General features: G+C 45.8%; 1 long non-coding RNA gene across 1 annotated transcript; it reads right to left on the bottom strand.

Moving 5' to 3' along the window:
* Positions 1–1,393: 1,393 nt before the first annotated feature.
* On the bottom strand, positions 1,394–6,387 carry LOC118001384. The gene is made up of 3 exons (XR_004676672.1): positions 6,229–6,387; positions 3,858–4,017; positions 1,394–1,595 (listed from the first exon to the last, which is right to left on the bottom strand). It is a non-coding gene; the product is annotated as an uncharacterized LOC118001384 (long non-coding RNA).
* Positions 6,388–7,308: the final 921 nt, after the last annotated feature.

Here is a 7,308-nt window from a genome sequence, read left to right as displayed (position 1 = left end):
CTCCCTATTTGAAGGGTAGACTGGACCACCTGAGGCTCAAGGCCTCTGACAGACTCAGGGAACAGGCAGTCCTTTCAGGCCTTCCCAGCAGAAATATCCCTGAGCTGTTCCTTAGATTCATTCAGAGCAGGGGCCCTTTTCTGGCTCTAGTGCAAGTTCTAGTCTTGGTCCATGTTTTTTCTCCAGATGAACCATCGATCCCCTTTTTTCTTGGTTTAAAAGTTACCAGGGTCACTAAAGAGGTCACTGAGGCTGACAAACGTTAGAGGGATTTACCACCAGGGTGTGGAGGCCCGGCCCACCTCAGAGCCTCCTCCCTGGCCCCTCCAGGCCTCCTCCTCCCCTGCTGCTGGGGCTGCCCCTCCATCTGCTTCCTGTGCTCTCTCCTGCCACTCCTGTACCAGGAGCGCACCCCTCAACCGTTCCGGCCCAGTCAACAAGGCCTTCTTTCCTCTCATAGTCTACACAACCCAGTCCAGTCCGTCTGGATTAATCTACTTGCCCTCCAGCTCTTCCGCTAGTAGTCGCCAGCATTCACTGAAGGCCTTGTTAACTCGCATACATGCTCTCCAATTTCCCACCACCACCACCACCGGGTGGGTGGGGATTTCTGGTCCCGCATCAGCGAGGATGAATCGGAGGCTGAGAGAGGCTGGCTATTCTCCCAGGTCACACAGCCGGCGAGTGGGCCGGGGGTCTGTGGGCCAAGCTCTGTCCCCTGCACCACCTTGTCCGCCCACCCGCACGCCCAGGGAACAAGGAGCAACCCGTTCTCTGTTAGGTGGGGTCAGAAAGGGTTCCGGTGGGGTTTTAGTAAGCGAGTGAGGTTATCCTTCAAAAAGTTTACCTCAGAAGAGAGTAGTTACTCTGATCATGCTGCTCACTTGGTACATTTTTATTCTTGTTTTTGATTTACATTTTATTTCTATCAACAGGTACAACATGGAAAAGGCCAGAAAGCAAGTCTTTGTCTCTGCCCTATCCCAGTGCCGTGGGCCCCTTCCTTCCAGTGGCTTCAGCTGTGATGAATCCACCCTGAAGCATCCCCTGCCTCTAGAGCATTCTTGCCCGGCTTCCTGTGGTTTGATTCACTCACACGTACTTTTAAAGTCAATTAAACTCATCACATCAGAATCAAACTTTTTTTCTTTACCCAATTTAATCCAATTATTCTTTGAACTTGATTTCAAGTAACATTTTAAAAAGAAACTCTTTGCTTTAGAATACTTTTAGACTTAGAGAAAAATTGCAAAGACAATACAGAGTTCCCATATACTCCACACCCATGTTCCTCTATAGTAGACATCTTAATTAGTATGGTATATTTGTTATCATTAATGAACTCATATTGATACATTATTATTAACTAAAGTCCATACTTTTTTCAGATTTACTAATATCCTTTTCCTTTTCCAGGATCCCATCCAGGATACTGAGTTACATCTAGTTGTCACGTCTCCTTAAGCTCCTCTTAGCTGTGACAGTTCCTCATTTCCTTGTTTTGGATGACCTTGACAGTTTTGAGGAGTACTGGTCAGGTGTTTCTGTAGCATGTCCTCAGTTAGGACTTGTCTGGTGCTTTTCTCATGACTGGGCTTGAGTTAGCAGTTTATGAAGGAAGAATACAGAGATAAAGTACCATTTTCCTCACATCATATCAAGGGTACAAATCACCAACATAACTTATTGCTGTGGATATTTACCTTGATCATCTGGCTGAGGTGGTGGTTGTCAGTTTTCTCCACTTTAAAGATACTCTCCCCCACCCCCTTCCATCCCCCCCACCCCCACCCCCTGCCCCAGCTCTTTCCACACTGTTCTCTTTGGAAGGAAGTCACTATGCAGAGCTTACACGGAAGGGCTGAGGAGCTATGTTCTCCCTCCTTGAGAGTGAAACATCTACATAATTATTTGGAATTCAGTTCTGCATAGGAGATCTGTCTCCTCGTTCACAATTTATTTATTCAACCACTTATTTATATCAGTATGGACTCGTGGAGATTTATTTTATACTTCAAGTTATAATCCAAAATACTTTATTTCATTTCTCAAATTGTTCCATCTTTGGCCACTGGGATTCCTTTTAGTTGGCTCCTTTGGGGTTTTTTGAGCACTTCCTTACTTTCTGACACCACGAGATACTCTGGGCTCATCTTGTATATTTCCTGCCCCAGTCCCAGAATCAGCCTTTACTACAAGGAGCCCTGGGGTATAGAAACCAAGATCTGAGTGCTAGGTGTGCTTATTGGTATTGGGTTAGAGTTGCTTATAGACCCTCCCAGTTGACAAAGAAAGGAAATATATGTGTGTATACTAACCCATGTATATATACATTTCTATTAGTATTGCTTATGTAAACATCTGTATCTATATTAAGCTATACATGGCCCCAACTCTATTACCACATGATCATTCCAGCCTTCTCCCCTTAACTTGTCTGTAGCCTTTCATTCCAACAGCGAGAAACCTGGCTCCCACCATCTGCTATCCATTTCCTTAATTGCTCAACTCCAGTATACATGTATATTATTTCAGATTGCTAACCTGTATTTCTATGGGAAACAACCTGATCAACTAGAGTACAGTGCTTACGTGCTGTTCCTTTGTCTTTGCTCTTATGGACTCCACTGATTTCCAGAGTGACTTAGCATTTTCTTCCCATTCCCTTCAGTGAGGTGGTTTTAAAATTTTTGTAAAACAGTTAGATTCTTTTGTCATGTTCTACATTCTGTCCTATGACCTCCCAATCTCCTAAGTGTTTTTTTGTTTGTTTGTCTGTTTGTTTGTTTAATGTGCATAGATTGAGGCTCACTCTTTGTACTGTTAAGTTCTGGGGGTTTTGACAATCACTGTGTCATGTATTCACCATTTCGGTATCACACAGATAGTCCTACTACCCTGAAATACTTCTTGTGCTTTATCAGTTCAACTCTCCCCACCACCCCGATCAGTTTACCATCTCTATAGTTTCCCCTTTTCCAGAATGTCATATAACGGAATCATACAGTGTGTAGCTTTTTCACACTGGCTTCTTTCACTCAGCAATACTCATTTAAGATTCATGCATGTCTTTGTGTGCCTTGATAGCTCATTTCTTTTTATTGCTAAATACTATTAAACTGAGTCGATATACCATGGCTTATCTAGTCACCCATTAAATGACATCTTGGTTACTTTGGCAATGATATTTTTGTTAATTCTGAATAAATTGCTTCTATAAATACTTATGGGCTGGTTTTTGTGTGGATCTAAGTTGTAAAATCAGTTGAGGAAACACCTAGAAGTGCAATGGTTGGATCATATGGTAAGAGTATTTTTGTTTTATAAGAAACTGCCAAACTCTTTTCCAAAGCAGCTGTACCATTTTGCATTTCTATCAGTGATGAATGAGAGTTCCTGTTGCTCCACATCTTCGCCGGCAACTGATATTGTCAAATTTTTTTTTTTTAATTTTGGCCATTTGATTAGGTATGCTGTGATTTCTTGGTATTGTTTTAATTTGCATTTCCCTAATGACAAATGACATTGAGCTTCTTTTCATGTCTATTTCATACATTTAGGTATCTCTCTTCTTTGATGTGCTGTCTATTCAGGTCTTTTGTCCCTTTTTAAATTGGGTCGTCAAATAACTTTTGATTGTTTTAAAACAGATCAAATCCACCTCTGAGAGAGGAGGGTCAAACTCAACTGAGCGCCGTCCACATTTTGGTAGGACACCTAAGAAATGTCTGTGGAATAACATTCCATGGAGACCTGGAACCCCAGAGCTAAAAGACCCTTCAGAGTTCTTTTATAGGAGAGGAAAATGGGATCTTGAGAGGGAGAGTGGTGGAGTGGTAGAGGCAGTTATTACTCACCACGGGCCCATGTGCTTCCTGCCACTCCCCGGCCCCCTCACCATCAGATGGGAATACAAGAGTAGTCCTGGCCAGTAGGCTGTGAATGGAGATGTTGTCTGTCATTTCTGAGCTGAAGCATTAGAGAACCAGTACATAGCTCTCCTGCTCTTTTCTGTCCCTGCGGGCACAACCGTGGAAGCCACGTGTTGAAATTTGATATATCCAACGTCCAGGGTCCCTAACCGACTATGTGGAGCAGAGCCCCGGCCAATCTGCCTGGGCTAAAGTATGTGAGCAAGACAGAAACCTTGGTGGCATGGATCCACTGAGATTCACGGGTTCATCTGTTACTGCAGCACAGCCTGGTCTACCCTGACTCTCACAGCCAGTCACTGGGTCATGCTTTTGGCATAAGGCTTACATAATCAGAGTCTCCCAAACCTGATGGTGTGCTGGCTCCGGGGAAATGTTGCTTAAAGGAGAGAGATCATCTGAATGAACTAACATCTCCTGAGACCTATTACACATCTGGCCCCATGTAGGCACTGAACCGTCATTATCTCAGCTCTGTCCAGAAGGTCCAGCTCTCAGCTCAACTGCCTGGTCTTGCCATTCACCGGGCCTTATCTCCCCAGAGGACACGTGGGAGTTGACATATCACTGGAGCTAAATTTCCCAACAATAGAACAATCCTTGTGGGATACTAAGGTAGCTCTCCCCACCCTCAAGCCCTCAAAAGTCCCTATAAACCGCATAGCCCCCCAAAGTGTTACCTAAGGGGAAGCAAGTCTCAGAAGCTCTGTTGAATCTTCTGCTACATCTTTTTTTTTTTCCCATTCAGAACTTGCTTTCTGCTAACCCCATCCTTTCCAGAAGTGGAAGACATTCCCATCCCATTTATTGTCCAGAAGACATGCACCCGCCAGCATTTAACACCCCTCTTCTCCAGCCCCACCCTGCCTGAAGCAAATTGCCCTGGGCTGAGCCTCTGATAGCAGGCCATGGGCCCTGCTAAAACAGCCACACTCTCCCAGCCTTCTAATCACAGTATCTGGGGGCAGGATGCAGCCGTTAGGGCAGGGAAAGAGCCTCTCTCTGTGCGAAGTGAAGTGATGTTCACAGGGCTCAAAATCAAGACCTTGACCTCATTAGTGCAATGTTCTGGTCAGTGGGCCTGCGGAAACGTGATGCTGTTAATTAAGCGCCGATTTCTTTAATCCCTGGTCTTGTGAAATGCATGCATTTGCCCTCCCCTCTCTTCCCCAGGGACTATAAACTCCTGGGGACACAGCAGGAGGCGGAGCAGGAGGGGGGGGAAGGACCAGCCTGGGGTCACCCAGACCTGGATTCAATTCACTTCCTGACTACTCTGACCCTGGGTGACCTTCCTGAGCCTGGGATTGGGTAAAGATTACGAGCTTGGCACTGCGCCTGGCACGTAGGAAGCTCTCAGTAAATTATAGCTATTATTATCATACTGTTAATTATTGTTTTAGTCTATCAACTGAAGAATGATTTTCCATTGCTCCCTCTTGATTCTTCAGAGGCAGTAATTTGTAGACTGGCATTGTCCAAAAGAACTTTCTGCCACGATGGAAATGTTCAATATGGTAGCCCCTAGCCACATGTGACTATCGAGCCCTTGAAAGGTCACTGATACAGCTGAGGAACTGAGTGTTTAGCTGTATTGAATTTTAGTGCAAAGTTAAATGCAGAAGCTCCTGATTGATGATGGTTCAACTTACGATTTTTTGACTTTATGATGGTGCAAAAGTGACACGCATTCAGGAGAAACTGTACTTGGAATTTTGAACTTGGATCTTTCCCCCAGGCTAGCAAGAAGTGGTAGAATATTCTCTCATGATGCTGGGCAGCGGCAGTCACAGCTCCCAGTCAGCCACGCGATCGCGAGGGCAAACAGCCCATACACTTACAATGATTCTTCCCCATACGACCATTCTGTTTTTCACCTTCAGTATTCAATAGATTACACGAGATAGTCAACACTTTATTATAAGATAGGCTTTGTGTTAAATGATTTCACCCAATTGTAGGCTAATGTAAGTGTTCTGAGCCCATCCTGAGCTATGATATTCAGGAGGTTAGGTGTATTAAATGCATTTTCAACTCGTAGTATTTCCCATTTACAGTGGGTTTGTCAGGTTGTAACCCCATAAGTCAGGGAAGATCTCTCGTCTCATGAGTTTAGTGGCTGCTGTATTAGGCTCTTCAGGTGCAGAGGGCAAGAGCTAAGGCTCTGGGGTAGAATGCCTGGCTTCCCAACCTACTTCCTAGCTGTGAGACTTCGAACCAGTTCCTCGGCCACTCTGGGCCTCAGCTTCCTCATCTGTAAAATGTGGATATTATAGTAGAGGAGTTCTCCCCTTACCCGCGGTTTCGCTTTCTGCGGTTTCAGTTACCCGCAGTCAACCATGGCCCAGAAGCAGGTGATCCTCCCTCAGGCATGGGATCAGAAGGTCAACAGCAGCCTACCTCTGTGTCACAATGCCTGCGCCATTCCCCTCACTTCTTCTCATCATGTAGGCACTTTATCCTCTCACTCATCACAAGAAGAAGGGTGAGTAAGTACGATAGGATATTTTGAGGGAGAGCACATTCATGTAACTTTTTGATAGCCGTATGTGGTTACATTGTTCTATTTTATTGTTAGTTATTGTTGTCCATTTCTTTTTTTGTTTGTTTTTTAAAGATGTTATTTATTTATTTGAGAGAGAGAGAAAGCATGAGGTGGGGAGGGTCAGAGGGAGAAGCAGACTCCTCGCCGAGCAAGGAGCCCGATGCGGGACTCGATCCCGGGACTCCAGGATCATGACCTGAGCCGAAGGCAGTCGCTTAACCAAATGAGCCACCCAGGCGCCCTGTTGTCCATTTCTTATTGTGCCTAATTTATAAATTAAACTTCATCATCGGTATGTATGTGTGGGAAGAAACATAGTGTATATAGGCTTCAGTGCTGTCCGTGGTTTCGGGCATCCACTGGGGGTCTTGGGAGGTATTCCCCCCTGGGTAAGGGGGGACTGCTATCCTGACGTCATAGGGCGGTTGTGAGGATTAAATGGGTTAATCTATATAAAGCGCCCCATTTGGCAGGTGCTTAAGGAATGTTAGCTTTTATTATTGCCTATACCCCATGGACAAGACTGTGTCTGCCATCCTTAGGGCCTCTGTCTGCCCCTGCTCTGAATTTCTCACGGGCCCCAACCCAGGGCAGAGAAAACCAGCTCTGGCCAGGGAGGGAAGGGGACTCTGGAATGCCTACAGGAGGAGGTGGGTGGGCGATGCTCCTCTCCCCACAGTGGTGGTGGGCTTCTCGCCCTTCTCGAGTGGGTGTGGCCCGCAGGAAGCCGGCTCTGGTCCTGCCTGGGGCTCTGAGGGCAAGGCAGCCTGAGAAAGGCAGTTCAGGTGGGCCCAGGGGCAAGGGGCTTTCTCCATCCCAATCTCCCAGGCA

The sequence above is a fragment of the Mirounga leonina genome, unplaced genomic scaffold, assembly GCF_011800145.1.
Source record: "Mirounga leonina isolate KUSES-001 unplaced genomic scaffold, KU_Mleo_1.0 Mir_53, whole genome shotgun sequence".
NCBI classification, from domain to species: domain Eukaryota; kingdom Metazoa; phylum Chordata; class Mammalia; order Carnivora; family Phocidae; genus Mirounga; species Mirounga leonina.
The sequence above is the reverse complement of the archived record's forward strand: the minus strand, read 5'-3'. Positions and strand labels throughout refer to the sequence as shown.